Source organism: Sitophilus oryzae, unplaced genomic scaffold (assembly GCF_002938485.1).
Source record: "Sitophilus oryzae breed Bouriz unplaced genomic scaffold, Soryzae_2.0 scaffold_1515_pilon_pilon, whole genome shotgun sequence".
Classification (NCBI taxonomy): domain Eukaryota; kingdom Metazoa; phylum Arthropoda; class Insecta; order Coleoptera; family Curculionidae; genus Sitophilus; species Sitophilus oryzae.
In genome coordinates, this window is record NW_022146187.1 from 1,498,749 (window position 1) to 1,524,281 (window position 25,533).

Consider the following 25,533-nt stretch of genomic DNA (forward strand, 5'->3'; position numbering starts at 1 on the left):
AATAGAGACAGATCCTCCAGCCTCCATCTCAGACGGAGACATGCTCCTTGACTGTGAAAGACATGAAGGGCCAAACCCCAACCGTGGAAAGGTGTATACCCTCGTAGGAGGTAGATGTCCACTCCTCGGAGAAAGAACATCTGCTGTCCAGAGGATGACTGGAAATACCCTGTCCCCCCTACAACAGAAAAAACCCTATGTATGATGAGTCTATTATACAGCCTATAGACTGTATGTTGAGTTATAACTCAAAAAAGGGGTTTAAGGTCGCGGTGATTAACCCCCCTCTCACTCAATCTACATGGTGTAACATTACTCTACTTCTAATTCATCTTTGTATCTCTACTTGTTTATGAGATCCCTGTAGTGTGCATTCTGATATGGGAGCCGTCGAAGAAAGGAAGCAACTCATGACAACAGCAAAATCTGAACCCAAAAGTTATCATATACGGTAAAATTCACATTCACAGGATGAATAAATATATATGTATTCACACTGAATACATATATTAATACAGCAGAAAGCAGGATTCTAATTCAAAATCTAGGATTTAGTGGGGTTGCGGTCGGAAGGGTTTCACAAAGAATTAATACACTTTGTTAATTGTCAAGCTTTCGGAATTTATTTATTCCTTCCTCAGGACATTAACGTGGTACAGAAAATACCTTCATAAAAACTACATTAAACATGGTTTGTGTTGATAACTCCACCGTGAAAGCATCGCTGACCAGTCAACCACAAGGACTCTTATAAGGCGGTTAAGCCGCCAAATATAAGTTAGAACATTAGAATAATTAAGAGATGTTAGAAATTTTTAAATTAAAGAATTTTTTGCGTCTCAATCCGAAGCGTGGAGGCGCAAAACAATGATATAATTAATACATATATTATACTAAATGAGTCACTGAGAAACATGCGCTCTTGCTGGAACAATAAACATATTTATTTTTTTAACGGGAATATTACCAAAAGGGTTCCTAAACACAAATCTACAGGGTCCGACAATAGTGCGTCGGGCATCTGTAGCTACTAGAATAAAAAAACTTGGGAATCTTGTTTAAGTGCAAATCTATAGTTAGTGCGGCGTTACACGGTCCGTTTTTGCAGATCCCGCACTGAGGGTCCCGTTTTGCGGTATGGCAATATCGCATGAGATGGCATGGCAGATGTAACACCATCCGTTTTTGCGGAATGTGCGGCGACATGCTGCCGCAATGCAGGATTGCGGGATGCGGGAACCTTGGTGACGACACAGTCAGTTGAATGTAAACTGTAGCACGGTACGTTTCTGCGGTATGCTGCTTTGATCGCGAAAAACAAAATATGTTTGATACGGACCAATTTACCGAGCTAATTCGTGGGCTACCTGCCCTTTGGGACAAATCAAACCCTGAATATTCCAACAAAGATGCACGACAAAGGGCATGGGTGAATCCTCATTGTCGTGTTTTGTTTCGTGATGCTGGGTCTCAATATTTCAAGCAATACATCAAAAATTTATTGAGACATTCGATAGTAGCCAAAGAATTTATCATTGTACTTTCGAATTTTAGAATAAAATTTTCAAATCTTTGTCTTCTTTCGCGTTCGGAATTAAAAGGATGAACCCAAGTTTTACGGCATTTCGGCTCTCGTAATAAATTTTTAGCTTCAAGTAATAAAACAATGTTTAATTTTGAAAGGGACATAGTTCCTTCGCCTCTGCCACACAATATCAAAATGTGCGTAGTAGCTGTACGAAAGTCCCGCAATCCATTTTTGCAGGATCGTATAAATGGAGGCCACGATCCGTTTCTGCGGCATCCTGCAAAACGGGATGCCGCAAAAACGGACCGTGTAACGCCGCACTTAAAACTGTATTTCAGGTAAATATTTTATCATCTACTTGATGGCTCAAAAAAGTATGAGCGGATTAGGATGATTTTTTTAAACGGCCTGCATATTATTGCATTTTTGGCTTCCTTTCAGATCACTTATACATAATTTTAAGATATGGGTAAATATATTTCGATAGTCTCAGAGATATTAATAAATACATAAAAAAATGTAATTTTAGCCTTTCTTAAAAACTAACAATAACTTAAAATTACAAATACAAGAACCTTTCCTGAAATCAAAACTATATTAGATATTTACTTTATATGGTCTATATTTACTTTGCTATACATATTGTAATCCTAAATAATACAGGGTGTTCGCAATTCTACGTCAAACTTTCGAAAAATAAAATATTTTTTTCTATTTATTAGATATTTACTTATGGTCTATACCAGGTCTATACTTACTTTGCTATACATATTGTAATCCTAAATAATACAGGGTGTTTACAATTCTACGTCATACTTTCGAAAATCTAAAATAATTTTTTCTTCGTTTTTTTTTAAATTGGAACACCCTGTATATACTTTTTTTATTAGACGGGGAGTTAAAAATGAACGTTTTTTGTATTTAGAATATATCAATTTTTTTAACGGTTTCGAAGATACTCGCTCTTTCGCAGATTCGCTCTTTCAGCGGTAAAATACGAGAGAAAAATCACTGGGTGGCCCTGATAAAAAATTACTGTGGAAAATGCCATATGAATACTAAATCGCCAATTTCCAAGTTATTTATTCTAGAAGCTACAAATACCCGACGCATTATGACCCTGTATTTTGACATTATAGTTACCAAATAGAGCCAAAACATCGCTTGTCTAAACTGTAGTTATGTTGTGTGGTAGATAAATAATTCTCCCAAAATTTAACTTAACCTACCTTTTCAGGCACTGAAGGCCTTATTTTTTCGGCTGCTCTGATGAAGTGCCTGCTGGACACTTTTAAGTTCGCTTCCCCGCCTAGCATGAACTCCTTCAGTGCTAGCACAGACGCTTCTCTTACCAGAGCGGCTAAATCTGCTCCAGTATAACCCTTGGTCTGTTCCGACGTGCCTATACTCACGATATCAACGTCTTCATCTAACTTCGGTTGCGTACCATTCTGAAAACAAGTGGTTAAAGTGATACAAATAGTATAGTGTATACTTGTGTCTAAACAAGTGAAAGTATAAAGTAAAGCTAATTTTAAAATACAATATTATGAGTCATCAAAGTTTTTTACTTTGACTGCCTTCAATTTATAAGATATTTAATTCAATAAGTTTCACCAAATATATTTAAAGAATATATGGATAATATCCCATTTAGACAATGAGTGGAACGTGAAGCCAAACATATGAAATGGGAATATCAATCTTGCATAAGTCTATCCTTTTAGTTCAACGCGATTTTTTATGCGCACGCCCCAAATAAAACGATCTGATTCGTCTACTTCATCGCTGAACGCTCTGTGACCTGACCGCCGCACTGTTTTAAACTCTAATATATAATTTTTTTTTCGTAATGGCATTACTTCAACCTGTTATTTTAGATATTCTTGAAATATAGATATATCTATCCGTTTATTGTTTTTGTTTAAATATTCCAGAGATTAAATTTAAAATCTATAAGTAAAGGCGCGAACAGTAAGACGCTAACTTCATTTACATAGTAGATAGAAACTCTGAAACCTACTTGTATTAGTTAGTATGAAAATAAATGAACTAATCGTAAAGCACTTTTCACGAGTAGTTCAAAGCCATTGTTGAACCAAAAGGACCGACTTATGCAGATTTTGTATAGCTCCATCTCAAAAATTTGGCTTTAATTTCTGTGCCTGACTAGCCATATAGTCTTTGAATATATGGTAATCGTAAATAATTTCCGATGCACGTGATCAACTTTGAGTGACAAGCGATGGCGACAGCGCTGCCAGATTGTGATGAATTTATGAGATGAATCTTAATTTAAAAGTAACAAACAATATATTTATTATATCATTTTTTAAAAGATTTTACATTTTATTTTTAGTTTTATAACTAATATTTTAGTAATTAATTGATTTATTTGTTTTATAACTTATTTTACTTATTAGATATTGGCAAACACTAGTCCATTATGAAGATTATTCTAAGCGGTTATTTATTTATGTATTGATGTACATCTTACAACGCCATAAGTGGTAATATCAAGTAAGAGGGTGCTATTAATGCGAAACTCATAATCACAGAATTTAATAAAAACTAACGTAGAAATAACTTTGAAAGTGGTGTAATGTTGCTTATCAATCAAACTTACTTCTCTGACTGCAATCAAGGGGGTAGTAAAGGACCTCTATTGTCACGTTCTCATTTAAAATAGTTTATCAGGCTATCTACCAGCTCTTTGCTTCGACTGTTTAAACGCTTCGGCATATTTTCAACACACAATTTCAAGAAATGCAATACAAAAAAATCGAAAATTTAGTTCTTCTGTTTGTGCTTAAAAGTACAATTTTTAAAAAGACTATGAAAATAGGCAAAAAAACGAGAATTACTCATAAAGATCCAACAACAAGATATTATACAAATTAATGACAGATATTAGGATAATTGTCAAATAATAAAGGGACAGTCTTGCTGAAAACGGCGCAATGTGACCAATATAGCGATAATAAAATTCGGTTTAAACAAATTTTTGCAGCTTTAATCTAAATAAAATATCTGTTACAATCATTTGCTCTATTAAGTCAAATAAAAAGCTACTCGGTATCATAAATTATACAACAAATTTAAACATTTTTGCCAAAATTTAATTTAGTCAGGTTTATAGACTTTAGTGTCAATGTCGATAGGATTGATGACGTGCATCGGAAAATGTTTTACGATTACAATATATGAGTTTCACCTACATAAACTAATATTATTGGTTTAAAAAGAGTTTTGTTACCTTTGTGATTGCTCGCAGTATGTCCACTCTGTCTTCGCGCGAAGGAGCCCAACATAAAGGATTTTATCCAACCGCCCTGGACGAAGTACAGCAGGATCGACAATGTCCGGCCTATTGCTCGCGGCCAATAAAAAAATACGCCTTTGCGCCCTTCTATACCGTCCATTTCGGTTAACATTTGATTGACCACGCGCATCGTAGCGCCACCCTAAAGTTTCCAATAAAAGATCGTTATGTTTAATATAAATTTGTAGGTTTAATTTACAGGGTGGTCCGAACTGTATTCCGGAAATTTCGGCAGCATATTCTGCAGATAGAAATAAGTAAAAAAGTTATCAAAAAAATGATGTCCTAAAATGGCTTATTTTCGGAGATATAGGGTGTAGAAGTTTCATTTCAGTAGGAGTCATATTGACATCAAAATCAAATTTCTCATATCAAAAAACTCCCAGACACCAATTTTCATTTAAATATTGACGTTACTTCAGAAATTATTCGAATCGAAAAAATCGAAATAAAATTGAAACTTCTACAACCTGTATCTCCGAAACTAAGCATTTTAGGACATAATTATAGGAACTTTTTTACTTATTTTTATCTGCAGAATATGCTGCTGAAGTTTCCGGAAAACAGTTCGGACCAACCTGTATATTAATTTAGAAACTAATTCCACACGAGTTCAAACAAAATTGCTAAATACATTAATTTATTAGAAACAAAAAAAAACGTTACCTCTCTGGAGTCTGACCTTTTGGGGCAGAGAGCATCCAATTCGTCGAAGAAAATGACGCATGGTGCGGAGTTCCTTGCTCGTTCAAAGCACACCCTCACTGCTTTTTCGCTTTCACCTACATACTAGATTGGAAAAAAAATAGATAAAATTTGATAATCTAAATCTAACATTAAACAATAAAAAATAATATACAGGGTGGTCCGAACTGTATTCCGGAAACTTCGGCAGCATATTCTGCAGATAAAAATAAGTAAAAAAGTTCGTATAAATGTATGCCCTAAAATGCTTAGTTTCGGAAATACAGGGTGTAGAAGTTTCATTTTTATTTCGATTTTTTCCAAATAATTTCTGAAGTAACGTCAATACTTGGATGAAAATTGGTGATTTTTGACATGAGAAATTTGATTTTGATGTCAATATGACTCCCATTTGTAGGTGGCGCCAGCTACATGTATTTTAACTGTTTTGAAGAGTAATAACTTTTCGTCGGTACCTGTATAAAACTACTGAGTAAAAAAATATACATTTACGACTTTTTTTTACATAAAAAAGGTCTCTTGGTAAAAATCGCTACGAGTAATGGTTCTCGAGATATTTGGAATCAAAATTATCAATACCTGTCATCATTGACATAAACTAAACATGTTGACTAAATAGTTATTAGACTGAAATCATAAATTGTGTCAAAATTGAATGAAAAGTGAAATCTTTTTGTGTCAAAAGTTCAAAAGAAACTGTTTAATCATCATTTTCTCGCAGAAAAACTTATGATTAATTTAAAAAAATAAAAATTTATTATTTTAGTGAAATAACTACTATCTACTCAACGTGTTTATTTTTTTGTCAATAATGACATGTATTGACTATTTCCATTCTAAATATCTTGAGAACGGTTACTCATAGCGATTTTTACCAAGAGACATTTTTTACATAAAAAGTCTTGGAAATGTATATTTTTTTAGTCAGTGGTTTTATACAGGTACGGTCGAGAAAAGTTATTACTCTTTAAAAAAAACAGTTAAAACACATGTAGGTGGCGCCCCCTACAAATAGGAGTAATTTTGAAAAAAAAATCAAATTTCTAGTGTTACAAAACTCCCAAATACGAATTTTCATCCAAATATTGACGTTACTTCAGAAATTATTTGGAAAAAATCGAAATAAAAATGAAACTTCTACACCCTGTATCTCCGAAACTAAGCATTTTAGGTCATACATTTATACGAACTTTTTTACTTATTTTGATCTGTAGAATATGCTGCCGAAGTTTCCGGACTACAGTTCGGACCACCCTGTATACGTCATCATTATGTTAGTTTAAACAGGATAAAATAAGTTGGCATGAGTAAAAAAGAGCTGTACTTAAGTCACATTAATTAAAAGAAAATATAATTTTAATTATATGAACAATTTATATTTAAACCGTTCTTTTCAGAACCGTCACTCAACTAATTATCTATCAGCATAGAAACATTATATCTTACCATATTAAGCAGTTCAGGTCCCTTGACGGAAATAAAATTGATACCGGCCTCGTTGGCTATCGCTTTAGCTAACAGAGTTTTACCACATCCTGGAGGACCGCAGAGAAGAACACCTGTTGGCACGTGTAAACCTAGTTCTTCAAATCGGTCAGAATATCTGACTGGAGCCTATTTAAAAAAAACAAAAATGACACTCATGCATTTCTAGCAAAGATTTAAAAATAAATTAAAAGGATAACGTCAGGATCCTTAATTCAAAATGGCAAAAATCACTTAGTGAATAGGAAAATAAAACACTAGTTCACCATAATACACCAAAACACTTTATTTTTGCTCTGGGCGCACGTTTCGCTAACCATGTTAGCATCATCAGCAGAAGCACGGAGATACCTACGACTGCTCCACGAAGGACTTGCTCCAGAGGAAGCAAAAGAGAAAACACTTCTCCGAAAAGGGAAGAGGAAAGAAACCAAGAAACAACCTGACTCATCTCCATCAAAGGGCAAGAGAGGGAGCGAGAACCACTCACCTCTTCTCCGGCAGGGAGAGAAAAAAGCCAGGATGGAAAGCCGTCCAACACCGGGAGGCAAGCAGGGACGTATCACCAGCTTTGCCGCTATTGCTGAACAAGTGAAAATGGCGGTGCTGCCAAAGGATTTCCCAGAGGTTGCTCTGACCACGGACCAGCAAACGTCTCTAGAAGAGGCTATACTGGATGAAGTAGTGGCGATCGGATCGCAACACAACGACCTACAAAATGTGGGTCAGCTGCGTTTTGCGAGGATACACTTTCGGGTGGGCATGATCCTCAGATTGTGTATCTCAAGAATCGGCGAATTGGTTGGTGGAAATCGCACCTAAGCTTAAAAATTGGCAAGGGCCGGAACTGGTTGCAGTGAAGGGAGAAAACATCCCTAAAGGGGCGGCCATAACGGTCTTTCTGCAGAGGAGCAAGGGGAAAGACACCACCTACCTGCTGAGCCTTATCCAAGGTCAGAACTTCGAGTCATCGATCAATAACTCGAGGGAGGAGGGTCATAGTCAGGTCCTCACAATAGGAATTGACCTTAAATCCAAGGAGGCAATAGAGAAAGAGGGATATATCCTCTATTATATACGGGATAACACCGGTATCAAGTCTAAGGAGAGACCAAGTTAAATAGGTGGAGAAAATGGAGACAGATCCTCCAGCCTCCACCTCACGGGTTCCTTAGCCGAAAGGCAAGCTCCTCGACTGTGAAGGGCGGCACGGAGGGCCAAACTCCAAGCGTGGAAGGATGTGTACCCTCGGAGGAAGAACTGTTGTCAGAGGAGGATGGGAAATACCCTGTCCCATCTACAACAGGGGTATGGTGGGTTATAGACTGTGTGATGACTCAAGGAAGGGCGGCACAATAGATCTTTAAGGTCGCAGTGATTAACCCCCCCTCGTACTCATTCTACATTCTACATCATCAGCAGATGATTAAAACTTATTTTGACACTCGAGTTTTAATCATCTGCTGATGAGTGTCAAAATTCGAGTCGCACGTCCAGTGCAAAAATAAAGTATTTTGGTGTATTGTGGTGCATTAGTGTTTTATCTTGCTGTTGTAACACCAAAAGTTCCAACCTTCAACTATAATCACTTAGTAAATATATGATGATACATATAAAAATAAAGGACAACTGTAACTAATGTCTTATACTCTTCAGTCAAAACAGACTATACTTACTAAAATTGCCATTTGCAATTCCTCTCTGACGTCTTTGAGAGATCCTATATCATCCCATGTAGTATCCGGTACTGTAGCGAAACCTTCCCTCTTTGCTGATGGTTGCACTGTCTTCAAAGCCTAAAAATGAAACATTTATAATAAAATAAAGTTTCAAAAAAGAAAATAAATATAATTAATAAATCTCTAAATAAGAGAGCTTTTAATTATCAAATGTTTAAGTTTATCAGAAAAATTAATTTTGAAAGTATTATTATAATTTAATTATGTTCTAATACCTTTCCAAAATCTTCCATGGTTATACAAAGATTTCTGAGCTGATCATCGCTGATAGGTATTCTGTCATGTAACCAGAGTTTAAGCTCTTCCAAATCAGTAATGGCTTGACCTCATCAACTGGCATTGGTTCTTGTGGAGGTAGAGATTCTGTAGGGATGAAATATAACGAGTATTTATTCATTTATCCGTGAAATATGTTTTTTGAGATAATACATTCATTTCATTTTATTGACTTAAGCATTAGTGCATCAGAAAATAAATTTTAATTTAAAAACAGTTCAGTAAATCAAAGTATTGAATAGTATAACCGAGAATATAACCCAGGTGACATCATTTATATGTATAGTGTGTCCAACGAGTGAGGAAATATTTCGACAGAAGACATCCAAAAAATGACAGAAAACATAATTTGCCGGTGAATTAAAATGAAAAATGACAGATACAATAGTCACTGCCAGGGATCCATTCGGACAGACATATTATTTTAATTTCTAACTGGTGGCTATTAAAATTAAGGTATGTTTTGGTAATATGCCCCGTCACGCTAGTAAATAATTTAAATCCACTTCATAACATAAAATCATAAGTTTGCAAGGCTACTTAATGACACAAAATTGAATGTCAACGTTCCAAATATGTCTCTTTTCATTAAACTAAGAATTCAATTATTAATTATATTACATTATCTATTACACAACTAAAAAAGAAAAATTTACCTTCTTCAACTATAATTTCCGGTTCTACTTCTGAAGGTGGAAGTGCGCCGTTGAGGTTCGTTTCTATCGAAGCGCCCACTGAAGCAGCAGCTGGTGGTTCAGATTTTGATTGAGACTAAAAAAAGGTTAGGTTAACCAGTCAGGTTAAACAGTCTATATATAAATATATAAAATAATATAATTTACCTCTTCGTTATCGTCTAAAACTACTACGGCGTCGGTAGAGGTATCGGCTTCTTTGTCTTTAGTGTTTTCAGCTGCTTTAGGACTATCCACTACTATTTCTTGTTGGTCGGCTTCCTTTGCAGCTTCCTTTAACATATAATTTGTATTTACAAAATTAGAAAAGGACTTATTAAATAGCTAAAGAGGACAGTCAATAGTTAAGTGACCTATTTAGTAGAGTGTAATTTTTAACTTTAGAGGTAACTTTCGAAAGTACCATATACAGTATGTCCCCGGATTGTCTTTACAAGAGGATAAACTACTTTTTGTGCCTCGCCACAAAAAGTATAACTTTTACTCCTAATAAAACAATATACTATTAATCAAAAAAGCGTATTTTAATACTATTTATACATTTTTATATTTTACTTTAAATATTTCATAAAGACTAGAAACAGAAATAGTGTAAAAATTGAGTGACAAAAATGTTAGTTTACGCCTACTGTAATGTAACATCATTTTTATTTAATCACACAGTACATTGTACAATAGATTTGTTATTATGTTCATATACAGGGTGAGTTTCCTACGATGTTCTCTATGGGTATCTCGGAAACTACTGGAGATAGAGAGTCGGTTAAATGGGGAAAGAATTGCAGTTTTGTGGGATCATAAATATGCGCCTTTCAAATTTTTGAAAAATTTCATGGCTTACTAGATATTTCGAAAAAAAAAACAAATTTTGGCTGTTTTAAAAATTGTCCCTAATTCCATTATAATCTATTTTAGACAAAAAGTTTTCAGATAATTATTATAATATCAGATAATTATTATAATTAATTTCAGTTAAAAAGATCCCTAATGAGTTTGGGTTCTCCGATTTTTCCGAAGTGCTCCGAAGTCTGTCATTTTTGACATATGACACAAACATATGGTTTTTTTTAAATGGAAACCATAGTTGGCGATGACTTCATAAAAACGCCATTTTTTAAGCTTTTCGGCGATATAAGCTATATGTTTTTTTCGAAAAATTACTGAGTTATAGCCAATTTTATCTTTCTTGGCTAATTCCACTTAGCTGGCATGGTAATCTTATTCTGTTATGATAAACTTATAAAAGACAGAATATATTATTAAATGGTTCTTTCCAATTTACATTACACAAACTGAAACTTAAAAAAAATAATATCACTATCACTACAGACACTTTAAGTTATTTTGGAAAATGTTGAAAAATCCACCATTGTTTTGAGTACATAAATGCATGTTTTTAAAACTGAATCACTATATAGCTATTCTCACAGAATGACCGGTCGACTTGATTAAACTTCTCCCGTGTCGCCTCTTCGAGTGCCTCTCTTAATTCATAAGTTCTTTTGTAAACCTTGTACATAAATAAACGCATACAAAAATCTAAAATTGATAAGTCAGGTGATCGAGGAGGCCCATGCAACTGGTCCACATCTTCCTATCCCTGTTCCTATCAAAAAAATAGAACCTACCTCTTCTCGTTTTTTCTTTTCTGCCTCCTCTGCCTTCTTCTGTTTGGCTAATTCCTTTGCCTTTTGTTGTTCTTCCGTTGCCTTCTGCAAAGCTACCACTTGCTCTATTCTACGACGCTCCTTAATATCATTAAATACTCTATAAACAAAAAAAGTTATTCTATCAGTAGTTACAGGGATATTCTAATAAGCCGCTAAAAGGAATAACAATGCAAGTTGTTTTATATCTTAATTTAGAAGAAGATTGTCGTAGTCATTCATATATTTTTTCCTGGACAGTCTGTATATTGTCTATGTCTATATCTATATTCAAAATGACTAAATTATACTGCGTAAATATACCACTTGTCTAATAAGAGTTTTTGAATGTTTGCTTGACATGTTACTGTATAAATGCTTATATTAAAACAACTTCATGTTCAGTGAAATTCTAAATTTATTTTTTTTTGGCTTAAAAGCGTCTTTAATTATGTCTTTACATCAATATATATATATAATAAATATTTACTTTACAACAAAAAAATCTGAAATGGTTACAAATTACAATCATATCTATACAGTATCGCGTTAGTAGCCATGGCACTAACAATTATACACACAACGTATACCACGTAGCGTCGGCGCACTCAGCGACCAGAACACCTCATCAGAGCCGTCTCAGATACTGGCTTTTGTCAAAGCCCTGTATGAAGAGTTATAACTCGTTATACCTCAAGAAAGAGGAACATACAATAAACCTGTAAGATCGCGGTGATTAACCCCTCTCCTAAACATTACTGGCTTCAACAATTCTAGTAACATAACAACTACAACAATTCTCGTAAAATAAAACACTAAATCACCACAATACACCAAAACACTTTTAGTCACCTTAAAATCACCAGCATCAGCAGATGATTAAGACTCAAAAATTGAGCGACAGTCTTAATCATCTGCTGATCATACTAACATGGTTAGCGAAACGCGCGTCCAGTGTAAAAGTAAAAGTGTTTTGGTGTATTGTGGTGATTTAGTGTTTTATTTTGCTGTGTAACACCAAAGGTTCCAACACCCAACTGTAATAAATTCTAGTAGCCGTGGCAACACTGCGACGTGCATTCGTTAAATATTTTGATAAAGAGCACGACATCTTTTATTGAGTTTCCTATATTATATTTGTAGTGTATTTATGCACTATTAGCCTAATGTATGGTAATCCAAACAATTCCCTAATTTGGACACAAGGATTTAGAGCTCGAACACAGTGACGACCAGGTCGCACCGGCCAGGCCGCTGCTACCTCTAAAACCATTAAATCAAATGATACAGCGCACACTAACTTCCTGGCCGTCGACGTCGGCTGGTCGTTGCGACCAGTAGACTGCACTAAAATATTATTTTCTGCAGCATGTTGCAGGTTTTCTTCCAAATTAATAATTTTTCAGATAAAATCCCTCAAATTCAACGCGCAATATTTTATTTTCTATAAGAAATAGTGTTTTAGTGTAGTTTTTACACACGTGCAGAAAATCCAAAGAAATAGTATACAGACTGGACCAAAGGTAAACTTAAATCTAGTCCCTTTTTTATCAAGCGTCGATTCTAGTAAAAATTCAAAACATTTTTATATGACATACTCTATTTATGGTTGGTATGATACCTGTTTACCTTCGAGTTTCGATGTTAAAAAATAAAAAAATCATATTTTAAAGTTTTTCTACATCCACTTGTTTTTTATTAAATGTTCGGCTTATTTGTTCTGCTTGTTCGTGCACGCCCGGTTCGTTCAGGCTAAAATACTCAAGTCTGGACGCACCTTTAGGAAGAATACTGTTTTTGACCTTTAATGATATAATGCTGAAAATCTCACGAGTTACATGTCTCACTCTCCACATATTAAATTACATAGACGTAGGATGTAGAATATTCTGTTATGAAACGACTGATGGACTAGCAGGCATCGCGGATTTGAAAAACACGGAAATAACGACGTTATCGTGTAGTCGGGGTTGGAGATTTTACTTACTCCATTTACCACACCAGTATTTATTAATGAAAAATCCAAGAATATTTTAAATGCATTATTTAATATTAGAACATTTAATAAGCTCATGAATAGCAACTTCGTTTTTTAGTTAACTCGGATATTTTAACATTTCTGAAACTTAATTCTTTCTGAAACAATATTTTCTAATTGGTAAAACGTAAAAATCGTTAGATCTGACAACTCTGTTGAAACTGGTCGTTCATCTGGCCGCAGCTATGTACGCAATACATCCGCACAGCCGACTGACGGCCAGGTCGTTGCGACCTGGTCGTCAGTGAGTTCGAGCTCTTAATTGTCCAAATTAAAGAAGTTGTACTGTATATAAATAAGTTGCACAAACCTATTAACTGCTACCATTGATGCCTCTCTCGTTAAAGAGAGTAAATCCGCGCCCACATAGCCTGGTGTAAATTTGGCGATTTTCTGATAATCAAAGTCGTCGGACAGTGTCAAATTTGTGGTGAGTACCTAATAAAGATATATAAACATTATAATAATTCGCTATTTTTCAATGGTACCCTCGCTATTTTTTTTAGTTTATGTTGACAGAGAATTATATTCTGAACAAAATGACATTTCATGGCATATGTCAACTTTTGGCAGTTTCAGATAAAAAAATAGTATTTTAAGTTCCAACTTAAAGTGTCAATCAATCCTGATTTATGTCCTATATTAACATACCAAATATCGTTTTTTATCTGAACAAAGAATAAAGTTATAGGGATTGAACACTTTTGAAATACTCCCGGTATAATACTTATGCTGTCTTTTATTCCCAAAAAATACCAATTTGTAATATGAAACTTTAAACTTGAAAAAGTGGGGCATATTATGGCATATTAAAGAAAATATTTCTAACCTTTAGAATCTGTTCTCTAGCCTTCTCATTGGGAATTCCTAAACATATTTCCCTGTCAAATCGTCCGGCTCTGCGCAAAGCTGGATCAATGGAATCGGGTCTATTAGTGGCGCCTATTACCAACACCCTATCTCCATTTTCATTTACACTCAGATCTATATAATAAAATAACAAAGTTTTTTTAGAGAAAATTTTTACTAAAACCTTACAAATTATACCATCTAAACAGCTCAGTAACTGAGCTACAATCCTTCTTTCCATTTCTTTCTGCGCATTTTGTCTGTTAGGCGTGATGGCATCAATTTCATCGATAAACAAAATACAAGGAGCTGAACTGCAGGCTCTTTCAAACAGTTCCCGAATTCTTTCTTCGCTCTCACCGGAGACACCTGCAACTAGTTCAGGAGCGGCCACTTTAATCAACTGTACCCCTAATTCCTGAAAATAAGTACCAGAAAAAAACTAGAGTATGATCGAAAAAAAGAAACGCTTGGAAATGGACATCGAGATAAATTTTCGCCGAATAAATTTGAACTCTGAGCGCCGTGTTTTTTCAATCGTATAGTGTATACAGATAGAGGGTGATTCTTTAACTCGAAATGAACTCAGTAAGTCAAAGAAATTCTTCGGTAATATGTTCGGACACGTCTTTGAAGAAAAAGATTAAGGAAGGAGCATATCAAAAAACATAGATCGAGCGCGATGGAGACAAAAAATGGCCGACTTAAATTCCGGTTTATCACTGCCGTTCTAATTTTATTCAAAACGTGTAATATGATGTAGAATAGACTAGAATAATTTGTTGTTTTATTTTACGTTGTCAAATAATGTTGGTAGTTACTAAAATTGTTATAAAAATATATAATTCTAATAAAAATAAATAAGTTATAATAATTATTATTTATTTAACAGATACATCCGATACGCTACTAAAGCAGGTAAGTCAAATTGATGTATATCTAAATTTTTTGACATCTAATCTATGACAAGTAATAAATAAAAGCAAGAATGCAAGAAAAAATATATAATTAATTAATAATAGAAAAACTATATAAATTAATAAATATAGTTAATCTTAAGTGAATTTTATAAATGGTCGGTTTACTGCACGTATTTATATTATATAGACACTTGCTAGTGAAAAGTTATTCTATTATTTACCTCGATTTTTGACCGAGATCTACCACACACAAAAAAATCCTTCTAAATTTACTACCCTCTAAACAACTACCAGTTGTATAATTAACCTCATATACCTCATAACCTATACTACGGGACACGTTAATCAGTATTTTAAATTGCGCTTTATACAACATGTTTCAAATTGGAGATATGACATAAATGGTTTTTCCATTGAGTCCCACTAAGAATAGCTCTCGGCTATATCTCGGAAAGTATTAGCCGAAGGGCCTGCGGAAAAAATATTCATAACTAAAGATGCCATGAGAAATTGCTGGAAATTATTTTCAAGTTTGTAGAATAGCCGCTAGAGGACGCAACTGCTATAAAAAATAAGAAAATGGAGTTTTTACACCATTTTGCCTAGATAAGGGGTACTATAAATAATAGCTCATAATCTTCAGTAAATTCTGAATATTTTTTCTCAGAACCATTTTCCCCTATCTGCCAAAATAAAGTGGTGGGGGAAGGTTAGATCTGTTTTTATTTAAATATTAATAACTACGGACTGGATGGATGGAATTTAAGAAGCGGGGTCACGTTTAAAAGAGTGTTTCTTATTGTATCTTATACCATATAAACAATAATGATATGCTTTTGAACGTAGACGTTAGGGGGCGCTGTCTTACAATTTAACAAACATTGCGTGTTATTTCAAAAAAATTAAATGCGATGGTATATGTAATTTTAGCTGATAGTAAAGAGTAATAAAAGCTTAAAAAATCAGTGAAAACTGCATTTTGATATCTTTTTTCAAACCAAAGTTATTTGCAAAATTATAATAGAAAGGAAAAAATAAGCCCATAATTACCTTATTTCTCTAACACGATATCACTAGCCCTCTTGACTATGATCATTCTAATAAAAAATAAGATAAAAAGATTATTTTATTCAAAAATTCGATAATATACCAGAATACCATAATAATGTAAACGCCACGAATGTTTGGGAGTGATTCATCGCTTTGATGAAGATAGAATCGACACGCGCTATCATTTTTACATTAAAAACGTAAATTTTACCGTAGACGTATGTTTTTAAAGGCCCAGAAAAGCTAATCATCTCCATGCGCTCCTCCTACTTGTTATTCTAAAATGTTAGCGTGATTAACAAAGACGATACTATATCGCGTTTCTTTGATTGATTCGTTTTGTGCGTCAGTCCATTGGTGTGCTTGCAGTGCGACCAATGGGGCATTCCATTTTATATTTATAACCAAATATTTGTTTTGACAAGACTTTGACAGTTAAAACAACAACAGATTATATATTGATTGTTATATGACTTGAAACACCACGGCACTGGAATTAAGTTTTATGTGACCTTGAACAGATTAGTTCACATGGTAGCGACCGATGCTTTGAATAAGAAGACTAAGGAAGGAGCATATCAAAAATCTTAGGTACACCGCGATGGGCCTCAAATATGGCCGACTTAAATTCCGGTTTATCAATGTCGTTCTAATTTTATTTAAAAAATGTAAAACTATGATGTAGGGTGGACATTAAGGGTAGACTCAATAATTTGTTGTTTTTATTTTACGTTGTGAATAAATGTTGGTAGTTATTAAAATTGTTATAAAAATATATAATTCTAATAAAAATAGATAAGTTATAATAAGTATTTATTAACACAAACATCCGATACGCTACTGAAGCAGGTAAGTCAAATTAACGTATCTAAATTCTTTGACATCTAATCTTTGACAAGTAATAAATAAAAAGCTAAAATGCAAAAGAAAAATATATAATTTAGTTAATTTAAGTGAATTTCATAAATGATCGGTTTACTACACGTATGTATATTATATAGTCACTTACTAGCGAAAAGGTGTTCCATTATTTCACTCAATTTTTTGCCGAAGATCTACCGCACGCTACACAACCAACTGTTTTAGAGTCTTTTCGATAAATCGCGATAGTGTCACTGTTAATTTAAGTTCTGCCACAATTTCCATCTAGATTTACTACCTTTATACAACTATCAGTAGTAGAATAAATAATAAATAACATAAAATATGCTCCGTAAAGACTGACAAATCCACAAAATTTCAAATCAAATTCAAATGTGTCAAATGAATCGTCAAACAGAACTGTCAAGGATCCCCACCCTAGAGAGCTTTTATGGTGGCTTTTCCGCCCACCATGCATGAATACATGGATAGCATTATGCTCCTTCCTTAGTCTTCTTTTTCAAAGGACCGATGAATCACCCCCAAACATTCGTGGCGTTTACTATACTAGGTGTATTAATATCTAATAACTAAGATATCAATGAGAGTGAACAAGAAACGACGCCTCAGTGAATTCATGGTAGGGTTTAGAAAAAAGTTGCTTTTAAATGGATAACTAACATTTTGATAGTCCCAGCAGAGTTTTTTATCTTTTGATTGCTTTTCTAAAAATGCCTTTCTTCAAAAAAAAACGCCGCTAAGACTATCAAAATGTTAATCTAATAACAATTTGACGTTTATACCATTACGTCAAAAGCAACTTTTTTCCAAAGCCTACCATAACTTCACTGAGGCGCTGTTATTAACATCTTAATTATTAGATATTAATACGTCTGGTATTATTGTATTCTGGTATATCGTCGATTTTAAATAATTTAATCGTTTCTATCTTATTTTTATTAGAATGGGCATAATCAAGAGGGCTACTGATACCGTTTTATAGAAATATGGTAATTAAGGGCTTATATTTTCGTATTTAATATAATTTTGCTAATATCTTCGGTTTGAAAGAATATATCAAGATGCGGTTTTCACTGGCTTTTTAAGCTTTCATTACTCTTTACTATCAGCTAAAATTAAATATACCATCGCATTTAATTTTTTTGAAAAAACGCACAATGTTTGTTAAATTGTAAGACAGCGCGCCCTATCGTCTACGTTGAACAGCTTATTATTATAATTTTTATGGCATAATATAGAGTAAGGAACGCTCTTTTAAACGAGCCCTAGTTTGTTGAATTCTGAACATCCAGTTCGCAGTTATTAACATTTAAATAAAAACAGATCTAACCTTCCCCCACCACTTTATTTTGGCTGATAGGGGAAAATGGTTTTAACAAAAAATATTCAAAATTTACTGAAGATTATGAAGCAATTATTTATAGTACCCGTTATCTAGGCAAAATTGTGTAAAAACTTCTTTTTCTTTTTTTTTTTCATAGGAGTTGCGCCCTCTAGCGGCCGTTTTACAAACTTGAAAATCATTTCCAGCAATTTCTCATAGCCTCTTTTGTTATAAATATTTTTTTCCGCATGCCTTACGGCTAATACTTTCCGAGATACAGCCGAGAGCTATTCTTAGTGGGACACCCTGTAGTTACGAGAATTAATCCTAACCTTTACCCTATGAAATTAATGTACCCTATGCAATTAACGTTTAGAACTTAAGAAAAGCCGTTCATAATTCTACTTGTTTTAAGAATATTCTAGTAATATGTTTTGAGTTAACCAATTAGAATATATATCAAATGTCAAATACATAAACACAAAAATTGAACAATATCAAAGAGTAGATAAGACAAGAGACGACAGTTCGCGCGCGGTACCTTTCATGTTTGAGTGGTGGGGAGAAGTGACTTCGTCTCGCTTGTCGCCTTTAAATTTTCGTAATTTTTCGCGAGGAAATTTGAAATAGACTATTATTAAAACTTGCTTGTATACCTTATAAATAGTTAGGTACTGTAGGGTAAAGAAATAAATAGAAACGAAAAAAAGTGAGTTTTCTAAATATTATATAAAATAAATTATAATTAGAAACATATTTGTCGGGGAATAAAGATAATAAAAGCAATATTTTGTATATCGTTGGTAAACAAGATAAAGTGACCAAGTCGATTTGTAAGAAATGTTTTATTTACGTGTATTTTTTTTTTACATATGGACTTGAACAAAGTGTAAAATCACAATGTGGGTTTATGTACAAAAAAATAGAGTTGCTCAATTTTTTTAAATATATATTACAAGCTTCTAACCATGTCTTCGATCTATGGATTACATTTAGTTTAATAACATAATTATATAGTATATTTCTATAAAAATACTTTTCAGGATCCTTTGGAAAAGAGTGAAATATTATGTTTGTCGAGAAGAATAAGACCTATTTTTTGTAGTCTTTATAAGCACACACATTGCCACCATCTCGTTTTTCCTGCTACTCGTGTCCTGTTCAGTATTCATATTTAACAATATTTACAAATTAGTACGCAACAAAAACGATACTAAAATTAAACCTTAAAAACTCTCAAAACGATAATATATCGAAAAACTCTGAAAACACACTTTAAAAGGCAAAAATTCAAGAAAACGACTAATCAGATTTGTTTATGTTTAAGCCTGATTGAGCTCAGCTGATTAGCGTCCTAAAATCATAGGTTAGATTAGATAAAATACGCCGTTGTCAGATTTTGAAATTTTATCTGTTTATCTTTGAAATCGATCAACTTATAAAAGTCATTCTGTTTCTTTGATATTATCAGTACATTGCGAAAAAAGAACCTAAATCAACCTAAACTAAAAATTTACATTTCCGTATTAACATACGTTACTTATATCCCTTCTTATATTATTAATTTATTTTCAGAAAATCTTGTTTTTTTTTCAAAGAAATATACTTGGCAACAGAGACAAAATGGGACTTGATGGGACCTTTAGAATTTTAATATATCTGCGTCTCTCTCGCGAAATTCGACTTCTTTGTTCACTGTCGTCTCTTGTCTTATCTACTCTTTGACAATATAGTCTAAATGACTGGTTAAATTTTATTTTTATTTTGCATAGATCATATAGTTTTATTTTTAGCATTTTCTATCTTGTGCATATTTGCATGAAAATTCTAGTATAAAATATTATTAACATACCTGCAATTGCATTGGCCAACAGAGTTTTACCACAACCTGGAGGACCATGGAGTGAAAATCCCTCTTGGTGGTGAAATACAATTTTTCTATACAACTCTGGATGTCTATTAAAACAAACCATGTTTTTAGTGTGAACAAGATTAAATGTAATTAACTACCTGATATGTAACAACAATTTGCAAACATCTTCTAGTACCTTGTCCATGCCGCCAATATTTTTAAAAAGTGAAAGCAGGTTCTACCATATTTTTCTCCTCGAATTTTTTTTTTTTTTTTTGACATAGTAGATATGTCTTTAATGGGTGATATAGTCGCTTCGAGTTTACGTTTCTTTGGACGCTCCTGGGGCTCTGTTTCAGTCCGACGCTTATCATATAACTACAAATAATATAATACACGTATACCGGGTGTTTCCAAAAACATGTCCTCTCTCGGGAGGCTTTCTCACGTAAAAATAAACCATTCAAATGAAATTTTTAGAGTAAATATGTTTTTAGAGTAAACATGTTACTATAAGTGCGACATATTTTAAGAAGTGTCGACATATTCACCAGGAACGTGCATATGGGTTATCACTGGAATATTCTTCCAAAAAAAAAAAAACATGTGCGCTACTGACTTTTTAGGGTTTCGTATCCAAAGGGTAAAAACGGGAACCCTATTACTAAGACTTCGCTGTCCGTCCGTCAGTCCGCCTGTCATAAAGGTCTATCTTATGAACCGTTATAGCTAGACAGTTGAAATTTTTACAGATAATGTATCTATGTTGCCGCTATAAGAACAAATACTAAAAGCAGAATTAAATAAATGTTTATAAATAAAAAAGTACTTTCACTAAACATTATTTTCTAAGTATGAATTTTACATAGAATCTTTCAAGTCCTTGGTGGCCGCGTGGTTTAAAGCGTTAGGACTTTTACGCTGCTATGACGTTGGAGCCGTAGTAAGGCAGGTTCGAATCCTAGTCAAGGCTACTTTTTTTGAATCGCTTTTTTTATTTTTACGTATTTTTTACATATTTATTTTTTACTTTTTTACATATTTATTACTGATTAATACAACTTTTAGTAATGTGTTTTTTTAATTTATTTTTTAAATTACTTGTACGCGCATTCAAAATTTCAGCTAAATCGGAAAAAGTTTATATGATATAGTGTCTAATGTTGTATAGATAATGAATGGTATGGAACCCTTCGTGCGCGAGTCCGACTCGCACCCGACCAATTTTTTTTAAATTATTTATACGCGCATTCAAAATTTCAGCTAAATCGGAAAAAAAGTTTATAATAATATAGTGTCTAATGTTGTATAGATAATGAATGATTGCGGAACCCTTCGTGCGCGAGTCCGACTCGCACTTGACAAATTTTTTCTGAATGTCAGTGTTATAAACTAAAAAAAAGTTAATAATAAAGTAGATAAAATAATTTATTAGTTGTATTTTATTGTGATTATTATAATTGCATTTATCTCATCAAAGAGATCAAAATCGACAAAATATCGAGAGACAACTTTCAATCGGCATCAAAGCGTCTACACACAATGTTTGCAAAGAGAAAAAAAGCAAGTGACGCACATTTTGCTTAAAATATTCCAGTGGTAAGCCATATGGACATCCCTGGTGAACATGTCAACACTTTTTTAGCATTAAGTATGTCACACTTATAGTAACTGTTACCCGTAAAATTTTTTTTTATTCAAATCGCTAAAAGCATTTGAAAAAATTATAATAAAAAAACAACCCCCCCATAGTTGAGAAACAAAGCAGAGTTGCACCTACATATGTTAACATAAAAATAAATCACATATTTTTTACGTGAGGGATCTCCGCACGAGGTAACACGTACACTGTAGAAAAAAAATATAACACTGCATTAAATTACTAACAGTCTGATTGGAAAAGAAATCCTGGAACTATAACTGTCCTATTAGGTTTGTGCAGAAGTAGAGGCCCCATTTGTTTTGCTGCCGTAATTGTTGTAAGCTGCTTCTTCTTCCAGAATCTTCGCTACTAATATCGATTAGTTCATTTTCATCAAGTTTTGGTTTAACAGCAGCAGGACGTTGGTACATCCTCTGCCAGTTGATTATTCATAGAGTCATTAGCCTAAACAAAACTTATTATAAACCCCCAATTACCCTTAACGCATATAAAACCATAAACCATAGGCAACAACTAGTGTTTGTAATATGCTCAAGATTATTTTTGAAGTATGTTACCTGAGGATGAGCGACAATAATCAAGATTAAAGGTAGTGTTGAAAATCTATCCAGTTACTTTTAGAAAGAAATACTGAATTTTCTCATTTTTTTCCCATTCTCCTCAAAAAAATGAAAATTTGGAAAACATTTAGAACAAATAGATAAAAATAAATGAGAACAATACAATTCAAACACATTACCCTTCTTTGAGGGCATATTTAAATTGCAGAGCAATTATCAACACTACATACTTCAATTTGCAAATTAAAATGATAAAACTGTAGCTAAATCTATACATGGTCCGGCAATAGTGCTTGATTATCTGTAGCTTCTAGAACAACAAAAATTGAGAATTTTGTTTAAGTGCAAACCTAAAGTATGCATTAGGATATAGGTATTTCAGGAAAATATTTTAACTTCAAAAAAGTATAAGTGTATCTCTGAAATTATCAAAAGATATTTACTCATATCTTAGAATTATGTAAAGTGATCTAAAAGGAAGCCAAAAATGCAATAATATACAGGGTGTTCCATTTAAAAAAAATCATCCCAATCCACTCACTTTTTTAAGCCGCCCTATAGATGTTCAAATATTTTCTTGAAATACATCCTAGTATATACAAGTATAACCTCAAAAATCACCTTAAACAATTTTAAAAATGTTTAAAGGGAATGTTATTCTTTGTAGCTTGTTTGTGCTCATACATGCTCTTATAAGAAAACATTCCCTCATCACAAATGTGAACTTTCTTTCTCTGTATTACAACACTAGTAACAACTAGCGATGGGAACTATCGAATGAATTAGACTATCGAATGGTTAATGAATGAATGATTTCAACTATCGAATGGTTTTATTCGAATAAAATCATTCATTCATTTGTAAACTAAAGCATATGTGACAACCTCGCCGTGCGACTAAATGGTTATCGTTGAGCCACGACTATCGAATGCTTTTGATAAATGAAATTTAGTATTCGTTTGGATTTTGTATGCGTCAGTGCATTATTGGTTCTTCCAAATTCAAAAACTTCGCCGTATAAATACTGTCCTATTTTTGCGTTTATTAAAATAGTTAAAATACTAAAATAGTAGTTATTTTTTAATTTTATTTATTGACGATTGTGTGCATGTGCAGGTGGTCAAAATTTTTCCGATAATTTGTGTGGTTTTCCGTAGTCCGATCTTTCAATTATTTCATTTTATATGGTATATGGTCTATTTTTTAATGGGAAATTTTAGGAAAGTAGCAATTTTAAGAGAGATGAGATGAACTTACAATTAATTTTAAAAAAAATACATATTTGTATTTTAGATGTTTTTAATAATACCTATGAATTAGTTGGAACTTAATAATTATATTTAAGTAATGTGGTTAAATAAATGGTTATCGAACTCAAACTATGGGGTGAGAAAATTAAAATGAAAATTTTACACGTGCCAATTTAAAAAAAAGTTAACGATGTTTGTATTTTGTTTATGCTTTAAATTCTCTTACATGTAGTTTTTTGCGAAGAAATATTTCATTTATTTTTAAAGTAAATGCCAGTAAAAGTAAATATAATTTTAAATAGTAATATAAAGCACCTAATATAAATAATTTTGATTTCTAATTTTTTATTTATATTTTCCTTCCATTACACCGCTTGCTTAGAAAATTAATAAATGTTTATATTTCTTGATTTTAAAATTTGTTGTTAATATAACAAATTAGTTCTGTAATTATTATTATTTAATAAACCAACGTTGCCAAAAAAATTAGAGACTATTATTTTTAAATAGGATCTAATATAAATAATTTTGACATCTAATTTGTTGTTTATATTTTGCTACTACTTAAAAAAATATTTATATTAAATGATTTTAAATTTTGTTGTTAATAGGTATAACAAATTATTACTGTTATTATTATTTATTAAACCAGTCTTTGCTTAAAAACATTAAAAATAATTTTCCTACATCCAAAATAACAAGTATTATTGCAGTGTAACAACAGAATATTAATAAAAAAAAATGCAGAATATATAGACATACTATCCCTAACTAACTAAAGCCAAACAATAATATTCTTTGCTAATATCAACTAATACAAAAATATGGCAACAGCGCCCTTCATAATGTATTTTCTGTGTAAATACTAGCACCTCAATAAAAAAAATAATGTGTCCTTATCTATATATGACTCCGCAAAAATCAAAAGATGCCGGCTTCTTTCATAGCATTGCCACCGACCGCTTTCTCAAAAAAAACCAACGTCGCCGGGCGACAACTAAAATTCAGTTAATATTTTATTATAATCGATTCTGACGAATAAATGAATTTCATAAATGAATGAATTTTATAAATGAATGAATTTTATAAATGAATGAATTTTATAAATGAATGAATTTTATAAATGAATGAATTTTATAAATGAATGAATTTTATAAATGAATGAATTTTATAAATGAATGGTTTTGCTGCGAATTGCTAGAATACAATATTTCAAGGCAGATGACGGATCTATTGAATAATTTTTATTCGAATAGTTTTCAACGAATGTTTTCTTACTAACTATCGAATTATTCGAATGAATTGCAACTATCGAATGTTTCGATAGTATCCATTCGATAGTTCCCACTACTAGTAACAACACATTTTGTATGTATATAAAAATATAAAAACTTAATTGAGCCCTTACGAATTTATCATTATCACTACTATCACTATCCTCACTGACAATGTCGTCTGAACTCTCCTCTCTATCTTCTAAACCATAACTTTGCAAAACTACAGAGTATGCTTTTTTAACTGAAGCCCTAAAGGCACTCCTCTTCCGTTTGCCGTATTCTCGGTATTTCTTTTGTAATTCATCTGCCATTTGATTGATATCAACATAAGTTTTGTCAATATTATTCTCCAAATACTAAAAACAGCAGTTTGTTAGAAAATTCAAGCAGGTTTCGTTGAAATATTTGAAAACTATTGTAATTATTTCTTCTTCAAAAATTATATAATATTGCGAAATATTATATATAGATA

The 25,533-nt window shown here is 32.7% G+C and overlaps 1 pseudogene across 1 annotated transcript in view; it reads right to left on the minus strand.

Moving 5' to 3' along the window:
• LOC115878507 overlaps positions 1 to 25,533 on the minus strand; it is a 30,439-nt pseudogene that overhangs the window by 1,928 nt on the left and 2,978 nt on the right. The window contains exons 4-19 of the transcript XR_004049536.1: positions 25,193 to 25,417; positions 22,252 to 22,418; positions 20,470 to 20,549; positions 20,311 to 20,415; positions 14,482 to 14,702; positions 14,264 to 14,418; positions 13,745 to 13,872; positions 11,379 to 11,517; positions 9,898 to 10,023; positions 9,712 to 9,826; positions 8,995 to 9,142; positions 8,717 to 8,836; positions 7,002 to 7,169; positions 5,517 to 5,639; positions 4,785 to 4,992; positions 2,758 to 2,979 (exon numbers count right to left, since the gene is read on the minus strand). The product of XR_004049536.1 is annotated as a nuclear valosin-containing protein-like (transcript). The remainder of the gene's footprint in view (positions 1 to 2,757; positions 2,980 to 4,784; positions 4,993 to 5,516; positions 5,640 to 7,001; positions 7,170 to 8,716; positions 8,837 to 8,994; positions 9,143 to 9,711; positions 9,827 to 9,897; positions 10,024 to 11,378; positions 11,518 to 13,744; positions 13,873 to 14,263; positions 14,419 to 14,481; positions 14,703 to 20,310; positions 20,416 to 20,469; positions 20,550 to 22,251; positions 22,419 to 25,192; positions 25,418 to 25,533) is intronic.